At 47.1% G+C, this 16,900-nt stretch overlaps 1 protein-coding gene across 4 annotated transcripts in view; it reads right to left on the bottom strand.

The window, feature by feature from the left end:
- MGAT5 (alpha-1,6-mannosylglycoprotein 6-beta-N-acetylglucosaminyltransferase) overlaps positions 1 to 15,671 on the bottom strand; it is a 331,838-nt gene extending 316,167 nt beyond the window's left edge. For 2 of the 4 annotated variants that reach the window (XM_017536081.2, XM_037741149.1), the window contains exons 1-2: positions 15,338 to 15,666; positions 90 to 196 (exon numbers count right to left, since the gene is read on the bottom strand). The gene's annotated coding sequence lies outside the window, so the exon portion shown is untranslated. Of the gene's footprint in view, positions 1 to 89; positions 197 to 15,337 lie in introns of all 4 variants that reach the window. The other 2 variants (XM_017536083.2, XM_017536082.2) reach the window with 2 other exon arrangements.
- Positions 15,672 to 16,900: the final 1,229 nt, after the last annotated feature.

Raw genomic sequence — 16,900 nt, 5'->3', positions numbered from 1 at the left:
CCACTTGAATAACTGAAACAGAAGCTGAAATCCAAATTCTTTTTAGGATTCAGATAATTAGGACATTTGGCTTTACATGAATCACATACCTTGTACTGCTAGATACAGCCTTGCTGGAGGAATGTTCTGATGAACTTGCCTCCTTGCGTATGATAAACGAGTGAGCCAAGGATAGAGCTCAATTCTTCAACCGGGTCTGAGAAAAAAAAAATGAGCCAGTTGGAGATAAGCCCACATCCACTCTACACTCGCAATTGACAGCCTTGGAGAAAGGCCAAGTCAGGAGAGGTCAACTCTTGATGAAGAGGAGGGAAAGGGGAGCAGTGGGTGTGCAGAGTCTAGAACACACCACAATTCTATTCCACCCCTTGGCAGAATAGTGGCAGACTATGGACTCCTTCTCAGAAGGACTTTTTTTTCTTTTGAGATGCAATCTCACTCTGTCACCAGGCTGGAGTGCAGTGGTGCAATCTCGGCTCAGTGCAACTTCTGCCTCCTGGGTTCAAGCGATTCTTCTGCCTCAGCCTCCAGAGTAGCTGGGACTACAGGCATGCACCACCACACCCAGCTAATTTTTGTATTTTTAGTAGAGATGAGGGTTCACCATGTTGGCCAGAATGGTCTCGATCTCTTGACCTGGTGACCTGCCTGCCTCAGCCTTCCAAAGTGCTGGAGTTACAGGCATTAAGCCACCGTACCCGGCCAGAAGGATTTTTTTTTAAAGCATAAAATAAAATACATAGGACTGCAGAAGAAATCAGTCATATTTAAATACAGTTACCAAAGTATTTATTTATTTATTTTGAGACAGAGTCTCACTCTGTTGCCCAAGCTGGAGTTCAGTGGTGTGATCTCAGCTCACTGCAACCTCTACCTCCTAGGTTCAAATGATTCTTCTGCCTCAGCCACCCTAGTAGCTGGGTTTATAGGTACCCGCCACCACGCTCAGCTAATTTTTTATTTTTAGTAGAAACAGTGTTTCGCCATGTTGGGCATGCTGGTCTCGAACTCCTGACCTCAAGTGATCTGCCTGCCTCAGCCTCCCAAAATGCTGGGATTACAGAGGTGAGCCACCATGCCTGGCCCCCAAACTTTGTTTTTAATTGTGATATAGCAATACCTGCAGCTTATTTCTTAACACAACCAACAACACTATCTGGCAACAGGTGCAACCACCACCATAATTTCAAAGTGGTGATGAATATTGATATTTCAACACACCTGTTAACCGTCTCTAATGTGACATGAAAACAGATTTCTATTGGTGACAAAATCATAAACAGCACTAATACTACTATGACTTATATTAATATTTTCCCATGCAAGCTCACAGGTCTCCCTGAAACCTTGTGCAGTTATGAAACTCAGGTGACAATCTAATTTCACCTTCCACTCCTGCAGCTTTTCCAGAATAATGCAGAGACCTACATGGGAGCCGTGGCCCAGCAAGAGCCAAAAACCACCGTACGTATGGGAGGGTGGAGGCTGTACACCAAGGACAGTCCACCACCCATGGGTGTGGCTGGGGGAGGTGCACTATGGGCCAACATCTCAATTCCTGCTACACCCTATGCATGGGCCACAGTCTGCTCTTTTTTCTTTTTAATGCTTCACATTAAAACTATTAATTCAGCTGAATCATTGGGCTAGAGAAAAAATATTCCTTTACAATTCATTTCCCCTAGTGCTGTGTTCTAAACCCAATCAGCCCCAAAGTCCCTGGGGCTTACAATGAGCTTGTAACACTCCCTTTACTATCTGAACCAAATGCTTAGATAACTTACCTAAACACAATTTCAAACACATATATTTAACGTCCTAAGATTGACAGAGAAGGCAATAAAGGAAAGTAATTTATGACACACCTAAGGTATTTCAATATGCAATTAGTTAGGTAAGACCACTCTAAAAGACATAATGGAGCTATTAGATGCCTGCACCTAACGTGAAATTTTTAAAATGCATCTGCTACAAAGGTGGACTGATACTGGTGATGTGCTAATGCTATGTATGGGTAGGGTGAGTTTCTAAAATGGTAAATTTCCTAACAAAAGAAAGCATTATCTTCCTTCATTAACTGGAAAAGTTGATGTTTACTTAAAAAGTGCAACAATTATTTGCTTATATGTAAGTTATGTCTAGATTCAGGTTTTGCTTGTCCCTGATTGTCTAGCGGGTAACAGGAAACATTTTGTGATACACAACTGTTCTACCCATTACAGGTCTGTAGCATCCCTGGTCCCCATCCAATAAATGCTAGTAGCATCCCTCAATCACTGACAATCAAAATTGCCCCCCCCAAAATGCTGAAATGCCCCCAATGACATTTTAGGGCCTGGAACTAGAGTCCTGTCTCCAGGTGCCAACCCCGGCCCACCTCTGGGTAATCTCAAGCTGGGCACTGAGGGAAAACCAGAACTGGCATTACAAAAGATCAGTCTTGTGTGGCTTATACCCTATAACAAATCCCCTTACTCAGAGTTCTGTCCTTGGGACAAGAATAAGGTAGGGAAGAGAATTAAGCAGCTAGGCAGTTAAAAGCAGAGAGGAGGGCAAAGAGGACTTCTGGGGTTCCTGGAGCCTTGATCCCAGGCTGCAGAGGGCTCCTGGACCCTATCTTTGTGTTCCTAATGCGAGTTCTCTACTTCCGCTGAGGCAAGCTCCAGCAGGTTTCTGTTGCTAACACCCAGAATAATCTTTATTAATTAAAGGCATCCAACCACCTGGAAAGATGGCCATCCATCTGAACTAAGGGCAGCAGCTAACATCAAAAACGCTTAGGAGTGAAGCCATCCCCACAGGGTTGGTTAAGAATTGCATGTGGAGTTCCAGACTGAAATATAGTTACAATGAAGCACCAGTAAGGCTGTAGCTTGGCTCACATCCCTGTTGCTAAAAGTCACGTAGCACTAGATAGTGGCCATTTACATCCCTTATCATTCCTGTAGGTAGAACTTCTGATACTGGGATCCTAAGACTGTTTAGGAACTGATCTGCAACCCCACTGTTCCTATAGACAGGATCTCTGATAGTAGCACCATAAAGCCTTTTTTAAAGGATGGCTTAAAATGTTTCTCAGACTCTAAATTCCAACAGCCAGTTTGAAGACCCCCACAGAGGAACAGATCAGCATGAGAATGTAGCTGTTTCATCTCCTTCAAGTTCACCCTGTATTCTTTGACCAATCAACAACCTCCAAGCTTGGCCCTCTCCAAAACCCTTAAAAACCCTAACCCAAATTCCTCAGAGAGATGGACTTGAGGTTTCCTCCCCTCTCCTCATTCGGCGGTCCTCTGATTAATCCTCTTTCTCTGCTGCAACCCAGTTTCTCTACATATTGACTTGCTATGTGCAACGAACCTATTACGGTTACAGGATAACCTATCCCAATGTCAAAGGACCAACCTTATTTGGGGGACGTTTCTCAGATTTTACCTAAGCTCTTCATGCTATAGGTTCAAGCTCATTTATTTTGATTCCATTCTCACTGACAATAAATAAATGGGCCAGGGACCATCCTTCACCTGGCATTTCAGATTCTACAAAGACATATCCAGATCCCTCTGAAGTTTTTTTCTGCCTCAGCTCCTTCTCATCAATCCCATGAGGCACACAACATAAATAACAATGTTGTCTTTTCTTGATAGGCTTGGAAAAATGAAGGTACTGAAGAATATGGCCTTTAAGGATCCAATTAACTCTGAGCTTAAAAAAAATTCCTAAGTCTTTTCAACCACAGAAGTCCATGATTTAATGTCTCTAAATTTTACTCTGCTCAGAAATAACACCACCCTAATTCAGAAATGTGGCAATAAGGCACAGCTGCCAGAAAGGTGTTGTAAAAGAAGCCAGGATCACTGTTTCTTTGCCTTTCCCACTAATGGACTCCATTATATCACCAAAAAAGGCACTGCTGGGATCTAATGAATAAATAACCAGCACTGGAATGGAATTTGTGTCCATTTTCATTCCAGTTAGTTTCCACTAGAAAGCCTTATTTAAAAATAAATTAAGAAGGGGGGTGCATAACATTACGTATAATGAAACAACTTAGAAATGCTTGAAAAGTTTCCTGTATAAGCCAGTTGGGTGTCATGTTAGATGGCAAGGGCTTAATTGTTGATTCCAAGTAAACAGAGAACAGACAGTTTTCACATCTGTCAGACATGTTCACTGTCATTTCTAGAAGGGTATCAGGAGAGCGAAGGGTCACGTGAACAGGTCACAACTAACTGACGGGTTATGAAATCCATTCAGGGCAAAAGTCAGAAAACTTTTTCCTCACGGGCCAGAGAGTTAATACTTGAGGCTTTGCAGGCCAGATCATCTCTGTCAGTCACAACCACTCACCTTTGCCATTGTAGTGTGAAAGTAGCCATAAACAACAGAAGAACAAATGTGGGATTGGCTACGTGTCAATAAAACTTTATTTACAAAATAGGCAGCCTATTCCCTGAACCCTGACCAGAATTTTTTAAGTCAATGAAACAGAACAAAATAGAAAACACCAGAGGCACTATAAAGGTTAAGTACTTCATACAAAACTTTTCTTGGTGTTATCTACCTATATATGCGAGTTCCGGGTCAGCATGTATTTCTTACTCTAGGTTGGGGTCAAAAGCCACCATATTAGAAGATAAACAATTTCAGAAGGAAAATAAGTCTGTTTCTGTAAAGGATTTTAATGGTTTTCTAAAAAGAGAAAAAGGGGCAGATATAATGGGCAAGTTCTTGAACCTAAATACAATCTTAAAAGAATATTAGTTATAAGTAGTAACTAATGAAAAGGTTTTTAAAAGGACACTAAAATTACTTCCTATTCAAACATTTGACATGAGCTGTGCATCAGTTAATAACTGCTCTACAGCAAACTGCCCCCAAACTCAGTGGCTTACAACCACCATGGATGATTTGCACCCCTCTACAGGTCAGCCGGTGGGTGATTCCAGTGACCCTGGCTGATCTTGACCTGCTAAGGAGATAGCAGGCAGCTGACAGGTCAGGTGGCGCTGGCTGGTCTAGGATGGAATCCACAAGCACAAACCTGCCCCTTCCTCCATTGGGCTAGCCTGGGCATGATCTCACGGAGGTCGCGGGGTCTGAAAGAGCAAGCCCAGTCGTGTAAAAGGCAATCAGAAACAGCCACTTTTTCCAACTCTGTTTGTACACAGCATGTGCTAACATCCTACTGGCCAAAGCAAGTCACACAGGCAAATGAGAGTGGGGGACCAGGGTGGGGTAAGAGGGAAGGAGGAAGAGAAGCTGCAAAGTGACAGGGCAAACAGTGTGGATAAAGGGGGTACAGGGAGGCCATTAATGGAGGCCATTAGTTAAAAAAAATCAATCTACCACAGGGAAATATTTATAGTTTATCATCACCCTGGCAGACGCAGAGAGAGGTTTTATGTTATTTTAAGGTTTTCTATTACCATTTCTCATTGTATTTTTGCCTTATCGCTTGTAAGGCAGAAAAGCAGAGTGAAAAGAACGGTGATTTCGGGAATGCAGACTTTTGGTCCCTGGCTCTGCCACTTCTGGCTGTGTGACCCTGGGCAAGCTCCCTTTGTACCTCAGTTTCCCCACTGTAATAAGATGGCTGACAGTTACATAAGCCAGAACATGTAAAAATACTCAGCTCAACATCTGGCCTCAGCAGACTTCAAACCTTATTTAGATACCAATGTGTTTTGCAAATAGTTGATTTGAATATGTTCAAAAGGGAGAAGAACAGGTCCTATAACAGTAAACCTTCTTTACAAAGATGAATAGTTCCTTTACATAAAGAACAAAGAACCAGTTCCTTACTAAGAGTTTGGAGTACTGTGGCAGGCAGAAAAAGGGTCCCCAAAAATGTTCATCATATACATACTAATCCCTGGAACCAGTGCTTATGCTGCCTTACAGGGAGATGTCATTACATCAAGGACCTTGGGATGGGGAGATCATGCTATATTACCCTGCTTGGTCTAATCCAATCACATCAATCCTGAAAAGCAGAGAATCTTTCCCAGCTTGGTGAGAGTATCAGTGTGATGGCAGAGAGACAAGGATTTGGCTGGACATTGCTCACACTGAAACTGGAAAAGGGGACAAGTGCCTAGGAACACAGGCAGCCTCCAGAAAAGACAAGGAGACCAACTCTCCCCTCAAGCCTCCAGAAAGGAACAGATATCTTGATCTCAGCCAGTGAGACCCAGAAGGGACCTCTCACCTACAGAATTCAAAGAGAATAATTGTGTATGGCTTTAGCTGCTAAGTGTGTGGTTGTTACAGCAGCAATAGAGGTATTCTTATAGTGTTTCTATTAGAGACTGACAATGAGGAACTAGAAAAGTCGTACTTGAAACCACTGAACTGGGAGGAAGAAACTCCAAATTTTAAGAGGTATTAACCAGGAATGGCATAAAAAAATGAAAAGCTGTCTGGGCATGGTGGCTCACAACTGTAATCGGAGCATTTCAAGAGACTAAGGCAGTAGGATTGCTTGAGGCCAGGACTTCGAGGGACCAGCCTGGGCAACATAGCGAGACTCCTGTCTCTCCAAAATATAATTTTTTTAAAAAAATTAGCCAGGTGTGGTCGCACACGCTTGTAGCCCTAGCTACTCAAAAGACTGAGGCAAGAGAATCACTTCAGCCCAAGAGTTGGAGGTTACAGTGAGCCACAACTGTGCCACTGCACTCCAGCGCAGGTGACAGAGAAAGACCCTGTCACCAAAAAGAAAAAAAAAAACTGGGAAGTTGTATTTGATTCTGCTTATGAGAAACAGAAAAGGCAGTATTATAGAATAAGCCAATTCATTATCATGAAAAACACTCCACAGGAAGAACAATAAAATCATAATACACAGTATGACCGAGGATCCCCTACCTACACTTTCTAACAAGCTGGTACTAGGGGAAAAGCCATAGTAACAAAATCCTTTCACAAAAACTTTCTGCAGACTTCCTTTAACTGATGGCTATTCCAGACCTGCCGCTCTAACTCTGATCACTCCCTCTTTCTTTCTTTTTTCTTTTCTTTTTTCTTCCTTCCTTTCTCCTTCCTTTTCTTCTTTTCCTTCCGTCCTTTCTTTCTCTCTCTCTTTCTTTTTTTTTTTTTTGTAGGGGCAGAATCTCACTTTTTTGCTCAGGCCGGTCTCAAACACCTGGGCTCAGTCCTCCCATCTCAGCCTCCAAGAGTGCTGAGATTTCAGGCATGAGCCACTGCACCCAGCCTCCACTTTTTCTTAAGATAACATTGACAATAGGGTAATAAGCCCTAGTAATGTGTAGACACACACACTCACATTCAGACACCCAATCTGTTGACCTGCAAAAGACCATGAAGTGTGCTAAGAGGCAAAAAAAAAAAATGTCGACAGAAAGATTAATTTTAAAAGATGAACTCTAAAAGTGTATAGTGACCAAACAAAACCTCAAAATCAGGAACATACGTAGGAATCTTTTTAAGAATAAAGAAGCTAAAGTAGCTGAGTGTGCAGAACGTGGCCACACAGGCACATTAGTAGAATCCCCCAAGTGTAGGAGAAGCTAAGTGATGCATTGCTTGACAGATAAGAAATCAGAATCACAGAGCACAGAACCAGCCCACATGAAAACAGCCAGCTAACTGCAGAAACCTCACATGCCATGGTCAGAGTTCACTCACGCTGCCGTGCTACCTGGACATCTCCTCTCATCACTCTGGCACGCCAGGCCTGGAACTTCCAGCCTACACCCGTAAGAGCTCCATGACACTCCTTTCTTTATTGGAGCTACATGGTTTTTTCTTGTTGTTGGTTTTTTTTTTGTTTTTTTTTTTTTGGCGGGGGGGTGGTGGTTATTTGGAATAAGCCTACGGGAAAACAAAAGCAAAAAAAAAAAAAAAAAAAAAAAAACCTTTCCCTTGATGGAGCTCACTGGACATAAGAATTGCAAGGGAGGAATGGTGAACCTGTAGAAGCTGATCATATTGACCCAGGAGAATTACATCTATGAGTAATGTACAGTGAAGACTGCCCATATAACAATGTCATCTTTAAATCTGACAAGCATAATAGCTAAAAATCAAACAAAGGAAGGGGGGAGAATGTACCATTCTTAGTCACAGAGACAAGAACTTTTTTACAGAGGGAGGCAATGAGATGAACAGAGGGGCTCGAAGCCATGTTTTAAAGGTCTTCCGCAAGACTGAGGATACCTCATGATGAATATGACTGGAGAAGGGGACAGAGGGCAACTTATCTTTCCCTGCATATCCCCACCGGGTAGGGCCTCTAACCCTGGTGCTCTAAAAAATTACAGGAAAGGGGATGAAGGATGTATACCGAACAGAAGGACTAAGAAACGTGCCAAAGGAAAACAGAGATCACACACAGCATGAGGCAGGGACGGTGCTTTCTCTTTGCATCCAAGAAAGAATCGGTCATGTAGAAAACTCCTCACTGGCATGAACGCTTGTAAATAACAAACTGGAGGTGAAAATAACAGACGGTTTAAAAAAAAAAAAAAAAAGGAACTACAAGGAGAATGATACCAAACTCCTTTATGTTGAAAGGTAGTGGCTTCACACTGAACGAGCAGACAGAATTTGGCCCTGCTTGTGGCAGTGTGTAAACACCTAGCCACATCCCCAGGGCGCTGTGAAGGAACCACAGGAGGCTATGATCCTGCTCATCTTCTCTACTCTTTGAATCTCAATGAATTTCAATTTCCCAAGGGAAAAAAGTATTTTCACTAGAGGAAAGCAGGTTATTTCAGGGCTGAAAGTAAGGACCAAGGTTTTTTATTTCTAAACATACAAAAATAAACATCCCCCAAGAGAGTAACAATGAAGGGCTGGTTCTTCTTAGTTAAGCTTTTTGGCTGTCTGCTAAAGTAAGTCCATCAGCAGGGGCAAAAACAACCTGAATGTGTTCTCCAGCTTCTTTTTAATTTAATAAGGGAATTTATTTCATTTAATTTCTTTATGTTATACCTCTTTTGCCACACATATAGGATTACGCAACATTAGGGACTGAACAGATCTTTGGAGCTCATTCAATCCCCTATGACTTCTCAACCTAACAACTGAGGCCCAAAGTGGTCACATGGGCTGAATTAGTGTGTTCTTCATCTACATTTCCCCTTATCACTGAGCTTAACTCTTCTGGATGTGCCCTGAACAGGCTTACACTTTAAACTCCTTGGCCAGCTAGGGACTGTTTATTCAGCAGAAGCATCATGAATCAGGAGCAGGTAAGGAAATGGGCGCTCACTGCTATGTCCAATGGGAAGAGTCCACAAAGTATGGCGATCTCAGATTCAGAGGAGCATTTTGTGTAGCCTCTGCTTTCTTTCTAGGATTCCACAGACACTGGGGGAATGTCTTCACAAGCACTCTTTACTAGAAATGTTCAGGAATAGTCCTGATACCTCTGCCAGGTCACCTCCACCCACCCCATGCTCCTAAAGAAAGGAAATCAATACTGAGAGGAGCCAGGAGCCCTAAGACACAGAGAATTAATAAGAGTAAAATGTAAAATCCAGCCCAGACTGTATTCTTATGATGTCAAACTTAAAAGGTGACATGAGAAAGGGAACCCCTCATTCCAAAGGACATATGTCACTTAGATTCTCCCAGCTGGGGACGGTGGCAGGGAACTGGGCCACACCAACCTGCTCCCCACCACATTCCAAGGTAACGCTGCATGTGAGCACACAGTGGGGCTCCAGGGAGGAACAGATGCCCGGTGGCTGTCATATTCTCTTCCTGTATCATCTCTATAAACAAAGCAGGCAGGCACTCGTTATCAGCTGTTACCAACTGTTCCTGTGGGACAATGGATGAGACATGAGGTCCAGCTTTGCCACTGCTGCCTGCTGGTGAGGTTTTGAGCAAAGTCCTTCTACCTCTCTGTACCTCGGTAACCTCAGCTAGAAAGAGCAGGGACCTCCCTGCGGTGTCCCTGGGTGTCTATGAAGCCCTCTCCACTTGGATTGGAAAGAAGGTGCTGGCTAGTACACAGGGCATGTTCATCAGCCTTAACCATTACTCACAGCCCAACCCAAAACGGCTCTTGACGTAGACCATCTGGGTTCGAATCCTTGCTCTGCCACTCAGTAGCTGTTTGTGACCTTGGCTAGACTTTCTGACCTCCCGATGTTACGGTCTCTCCATGAATAAACTGCCTCGCTGTTGCAGTGAGGATTAAACAAAATACCTGTAGTACAAAAGAAGCATTTGCAATAATGCCAATAGAAAAGATGGATTTTTTTTTCATCACCATCATTCCTATTTTCTTGCCCACCTTTTCTTGATGTTTCTCCACCAAGACATACAATACAATCTCTATGATGATCACCAACATAACCCACTGCCATGAGGGGACCCAGACATGGAAAAGACACAAAACTAACAGAGTGGAAGGCTTTTCTGTGTAGGATACTTATAATAATTTTTTTTTTTTTGAGACGGAGTTTCACTCTTGTTACCCAGGCTGGAGGGCAATGGCGCAATCTCGGCTCACTGCAACCTCCGCCTCCTGGGTTCAGGCAATTCTCCTGCCTCAGCCTCCCGAGTAGCTGGGATTACAGGCACGCGCCACCATGCCCAGCTAATGTTTTGTATTTTTAGTAGAGACGGGGTTTCACCATGTTGACCAGGATGGTCTCGATCTCTTGGGCTTGTGATCCACCCGCCTCGGCCTCCCAAAGTACTGGGATTACAGGCGTGAGCCACCGCACCTAGCCACTTATAATAATTTTTAAAAAAACATTTTACCAGCATGACAGGATTTATAAGCAGTCTGAGCAATGAACAACAACATTAAAACATGAAGTGCTGGAGGGGGGTTGCTCACACCCATAATCCCAGCACTTTGGGAGGTCGAAGCCAGCAGATCTTGAGGTCAAGAGATCAAGACCATCCCGGCCAACATGGTAAAACCCCATCTCTACAAAAAAATACAAAAATTAGCCGGGCATGACGGCACACGCCTGTAATCCCAGCTACTCGGGAGGATGAGGCAGAAGAATCGCTTGAACCCGGGAGGCAGAGCTTGCAGTGAGCCGAGATTGTGCCACTGCGCTCCAGCCTGGCGACAGAGGGAGACTCCATCTTAAAAAAAAAAAAAAAAAAATTAAAGCATGAAGTTCGAACAGGAGTGGGTGGCACACGTTCCCTCAAGGGCCAGCCACAGAAATCACAAAGGGATGCAAATAAGTGAGGCTGTTATTATTCTAGGGATAACCTTGAAGTGCTGACATTTTAAAAAGTAAAACTATTACAAGCGCCAATAGTTAACTCTTGCTAGTAAAAGAAGAACTTGGGTGAACTGAGTGGAGAAATATTCCTTACCCATTGCAGGGAGCCACCCCAGCAAGAGCCAGAGTCCAGCAGACATTAATGCTAGCCTAGCAGTGAAGGTGACAACGAGACAGTGCCAGTTTACAAGGTAAACTGCTCCCACTGATCCAGCCACAATAGCTCATAACCCTTGCCTGTCCTGATTTTTAAGACTGGACAGAGTCCTGAAGGGAAAGCCCTGTTCCTGTTCCAGAAGATTGTGTGTTCAGACAAGAGAACCGTGGGATTTTGAACAAATAGAGTGATTCCTCCAACCCCTCCCGTGCACACACACAGCCCTGCAGATATGACAAAGTTAGGGAAGAGTGCACTTAATTGTGGCAATGAAAAAAAATAATAAAACAAAACAGCCCAAATCAGCAAACGCACAGCTCAAGTCCAAACTCCTCCGGCTGAGAACACGGTGAGTGCTAAGGCTTCTAGGACCCACCCTGGCAGCTTTCCAAGAGCTATTAGTTTGCATTAACACATAGTAAAAGAAGGTCTGATAAATTAAAAGTAAGGAGACAATTTAGGAGGACATCTTTATACCCAGCACCAGCCCAGTGCACAGCACACGGCAGATGCTGGATAAATGCTCATCAGCAGCCAGCATCAGTCACAACTACAGATGTTGACACAGGATGTAAAACATGTATAGGGGATACGGCTTAGATGCGAGACTTTAAGGGTTAGAGAGGTCTTTACTTAATTTCAAAGAGAAATTTGGAAGTGTAGCCATCTTCTGGCTAAGAGTGACTCTATGCTTCAAAGCAATTATTAACTTTAAAGGCAGCCTGATAAAACCTGCACTGACAAGTCCCAAATGCTTATTTATTTCTCACCCAATCTTCTCAATTGTCAGCCAAATAGCAATAACCCCTGTATATAATTATTTCCTCCCTTTTCTTAAGTCTCATCTGAATTACAGCAGTCAAAACTACCCATCAGCCTGGTCACCTGACACCAGGACCCTTCTCCAAACTTTGAAATTCACCATAGGAAACCCCGAGAGACAAAGCTAACAGCACACGCTTTCCTAAGGCCTATTATTGTTATAACACAGAATGCCACTCCCAGTCACCCCTCCTCGGTGCCTCCTAGGGCCGGGAGCCCAGGACACACAAGGAGGAAGGACGACAATGAATACCCACTGCTCTTAAAGCCTCTTGAGAAAGAGCAGAGCAGCCACCTGTCTGTATGACCCAGAGAGAGAGAGAGAACATAAACTTTCCAACCCAGATCTGACAGAAACTGCTCTTTGCAGTTTTCCACACATCTCTGCAGGGTACACTAGTCACTGCCTGTCCCCTGCCAAAATTAATCCGGGGATGTCTCTGTAGTGATTTAGATCCTGAGACACGCGGAACATTAGGAAAAAGTTGTGGCAAATGTCAGAGTGACACCTAGAACGGTTCCTGGGCACTCATACTTCCAAAAGCTTCCCTATCAGCTAGGGTCACAGGGAATTCTAGCATTTCAATGCTTTTGGAGGCCAGCTGGGCAGAAGGTGGGTTGGTTATTTTTAAACTAAGAAAACTGAATGGGATGAGAGATTATGTGAATTCCTGTGATCTCTTGAGCTTCCTTCCAGCTTCCAGATTCTACCAAAGAATACGGCATATGCACATACATATGCACACACCTCTTTATAAAAATGTATACACATGTGGGAATATATATAAATGAGTACTGCTTTCACACTTCCAAACACAAAGCACTTGAAATGCACACTGCTGGGGAGATCAAAAAGCCAACTTTTTGCAGCAGCAGTTGGAAGCACACACGGTTGCCACCGGCAGATCTGGGCAGAGCCCCCTCACCCCTCCTGCCATTGCAGTTCACCTTAAGACCAACTGGTGGCCGCCTGTGCAGGTGCAAACACTTCAAAGCTCCAAACCAGGACTGCAGATTCCTTTCTCCTAATGACTCTAGTCACAAGTGTCCCAGAGTGAAGAAAGCAGGCTGAAACAAAGGAGGAGACGAAGGAAAAAGCCCAAACCCTATACCCAGGCGGAGCCACCCCTGCAGAGGCAGATGCCAGACAGAGCAACTTCCTTCTCCTCTTCTCCCAGTCCCTACAAAGGGTGAAACAGTCACCCTCTTGCCCATCTCCCATCTCCTTCCTTTTCGGGGTCTCTCCACTCAAGGCTGACCACATGAGCATTTAAAAGAGTGATGGAGAACGGCAAGAGGAAAAAACTAAACTGGAAAAAACTAAAAAGCTCTAGAAAGGACAACTTTGCTCTAATACTGCCAAATAAATCTGAGGATGCCCGTCTCAGCCTTGAACAATAGCAACAAAAATAATTTATAAGGAAAAAGTGGAGACGGGGGGGAGGGGGGATGAAAATTCACTCACGACAGATCTCAGATGCTTTGCCCTTCATGAAAAACCGTTCAGTGATTTTCTCGGATCAGAAAAGGGGGTTCTGATGCAGCCGCAAGGCTTAGAGGTTAACATTGGGGAGTCTCTTGGAGTAAAAACCAAGCTGATCAGGTCCTGACAATAAACTGGGGGTGGTGGGTCAGTTCAACGACCTAGCTTCCCACTCGCATCTCTTTAGAATGAGATGCTACCTCTAATACCTTGGTCTGGGTGTGTTTACAAGCGTGATGTTGCCATCCACCCGAACCCCACACAAACCTGAGTTCACCCCTCCCCAACTTCACAGACCCAGAAGTATCCAACCTCCCCTAACCGGGCCGCCAGAGCCAAGTACAGAGAGCAGCAGCCGCCCAGGGCTAGGCGTGGCAGTCAGTCCCAGAAGTGCCGGGCACTAGACCGAATCCAGCCACAGCACCCGGTTCCCGCAACCCTCAGGAGCCGAGCACGCCGTGGGCGCTCCTTACGCCTCTGGACAATGCAAGCGCCACCCCCTTCCCTCTTCAGCTCTTCCGTGCGGCGGCTACAAAACCGCGGCTTTGTGTGTGACAGCAAGTGTGTGCGCGAGCGTCCCTGGGCTCACACACCCCCTTGCACCCCACCTGCTCGCCGCGCCAGGTCCGGGCACGAGGCGGGCGCACAGTGCGCGGGTCCACGGGGCAGAGAGCCGCGCTCCAGGCCTCTGGCCACGCGGGGAGCAGGGGCTAACACCTACGCCCCCCAATCCCGGCTGCGGGGGCGGTCGGGGAGAGCAGCGCGCGGAGCTCAACTGAGGCGAGGCAGGGGCCGGGGGCGAGGAAGAGCCACAGGAGGGAGCAGCGCCCACCACTCTCTAGCCCCGCCGCCCCCAACTTTGCGAGCCGAGGGCCCGGAGGGGACCAGGAGGGGGCCGGGGCGGCCCGCGACTCGGCAGGAAGTTCCCAGGGCCGCACTGAGCATGCTCTCGGGGAGTGTGTGCGCGGGTGTGGGCTCTGGGCTCCCCGCAGCCTCCCAGACCCGGCAGCAGCGCCGAGCGCGCCAGCGGGATCGCGGACTCGCGGGCCGTCCCCTAGCGGCCGGGGTGCCCCAGGGCCTCCAGAATCCCTGGCCGGGAGTGCTGGCTCACCGCATCCCTTCTCCCTAGGGGATCGGGGCCAGCCTCCCTCCTTCTTTCTTCCACCCCACTGGCCCACGACTGAGCCCGCCCTGTGCTCCTGGGTCCCGAGGACCCTGGTCCGGCCCACGCCTGCAGCGTGACCCCACCGGGCTCCTCCGCGGTCCGAGCGCCCATCTGCCATTCCTGGCAGCTCCCCTCCAGCCCGCGGAACCGGAGCTTCCTCAGGACTGTCTCTAGGAAAGCCTTCAAGCCCTCTCGTCACGGGGCCTGAGGGGTTCAGCCTCCCCCGGGAACGGCTTCCCGGGGCAGGTGGGCTCCTCAAGGCGCATCCCCCGGCTGCACCCTGGCGTCCTGCAGAGCGGCCGGGGCCAGGGCACCCTCTCAGGCGGCAAAGAAGCGGCGGACGAAAGCTCCCGGCCGCGCCGACCCCAGTGCGGGCTCTCCCCGCTCGCGCTCGGTTCCCCGCGCCCCCCGCGGTCCCCTCTGCGCGCATCTCCCCGCGGGGATGGCGAGCTCCGACGCTACAACCCCGACCGGGCAGCTCTTACCTCCTGGTTGGGCAGCAGCAGCAGCCGGAGCGGCCGCCCGCAGCCGTGCCCGTGGGGCCCGAGGCGCGGGGTCGCGACGCCCCGAGCCAGCGGCAGGGCTACCTGGGCTGGATCGCGCCCGGGGCCGCCGCCGCCGCCGCGGGAGCCGCAGGGCCGCCGCGGAGCGGGCCGCGGCAGGGACGGTCTACAAACTCCCAGCCCTAGCGGGGACGCGCACGGCGCGTCCACCCTCAGCCCCGACGCAGCAGAGACGCTCCGCTGGGGGTTTAGTCGACCAGTGCGGGAGTCCGTCCTCAATTTCTGGCAACCCTCCCCTAGCCGACCTCACCAACTTCTCCCCGCTACTGGGCTCACGGCTCTAGGAGGCAGAAATTCCGGCCGGGGACGTTCGGCAAACTCCCCGCCCCCGGCCGCGCGCTCAGCCAATTCGGAACGCCCCAGCTTCTCAGGGGCCGTCGGCAAACTCTCAACCCTGTCTAGGAGGACTTCACCCAGCCTCTCTCTGTTCCGCAGCCCAAGGAGAGAAAGGAACGAGCGGGACAGTCTGATCGCGGCCTTAAATAATATTCTAACAAGGTCAGGGGTGGTGTGCAAATGTTTCTATGACAATGCATCCTCCGGAGCGGTGCAGTCCAAGCCCCAAAGGACAATGGGCCTTTCAGCAGCGAAGCCCAGTGATGGGGAGCCTCTAGCCTCAACCATCTTAGGGGTGCAGGCAACTTAAACAAAACACCCCCAGGCTTAGTTTCCTCTTTCGTAGAATGCATTACACAAAGCAGTGTGTATACTGTCATTTGGTTTTTGTAACCTTGGGCAGGCCACTTAACCATTTGAATTCATCTTTATCTACGAGCATAATAAATGCTGCTTCAAGAGGTTGTTGTGAAGATGATAAGAAATATATGTGAAATACTTAGCAATATCTGGCACATAGGAGGCACTTAATAAATGAAATCTATTCTTTCTCTGCCCTGCTCCCACTCCCGGATTTTAGGAACACTCTGGATGCACTAGCTGAAAACTGCACTATTGTAAATTCACAAATAAAACACATCCCATGCCCTGAAGACACCACAGAGAACATTGACTGACATGACAGATTAAATCCAACCAAGCCCCGGGAGAGAGAGTGCCATATATTTACATGGATAAACATTCTAGTTTCTTTTTAGTAGTATCTGGAATGGAGAAAGAGTGGGCTATCGAGCGAGTGGTAGAATCCACAAGATCATAACCCCAGCAAGTTCCAGTCCCCATAACTGATTACTACATCCAGATCTCATAAGGATTCATGTTCAGTTTCCCCTGATCTGCCCTACAGGACTTCACCCCTACTTCGCTATCCTCTCTGGGGTCTTATTTCTTGGACTTAGATAACCCCCACCCTACTACCCACCCAGCCCACCAGAGGCGTTTACAAACTGAGGATTACGGAATTTTTAGACCCTAGAAATGATTCAGTCCCTCTCCTTCATTTTGTAAGTGACCTTATGGCTGGTTGAGGTCTCCTGACCCCAGGACCTTAATAGGGCATATCCACAGCCTTTCCTGCACTGAGCAAGC

Source organism: Cebus imitator, unplaced genomic scaffold, assembly GCF_001604975.1.
Source record: "Cebus imitator isolate Cc_AM_T3 unplaced genomic scaffold, Cebus_imitator-1.0 Scaffold95, whole genome shotgun sequence".
Classification (NCBI taxonomy): domain Eukaryota; kingdom Metazoa; phylum Chordata; class Mammalia; order Primates; family Cebidae; genus Cebus; species Cebus imitator.
The sequence above is the reverse complement of the archived record's forward strand: the minus strand, read 5'-3'. Positions and strand labels throughout refer to the sequence as shown.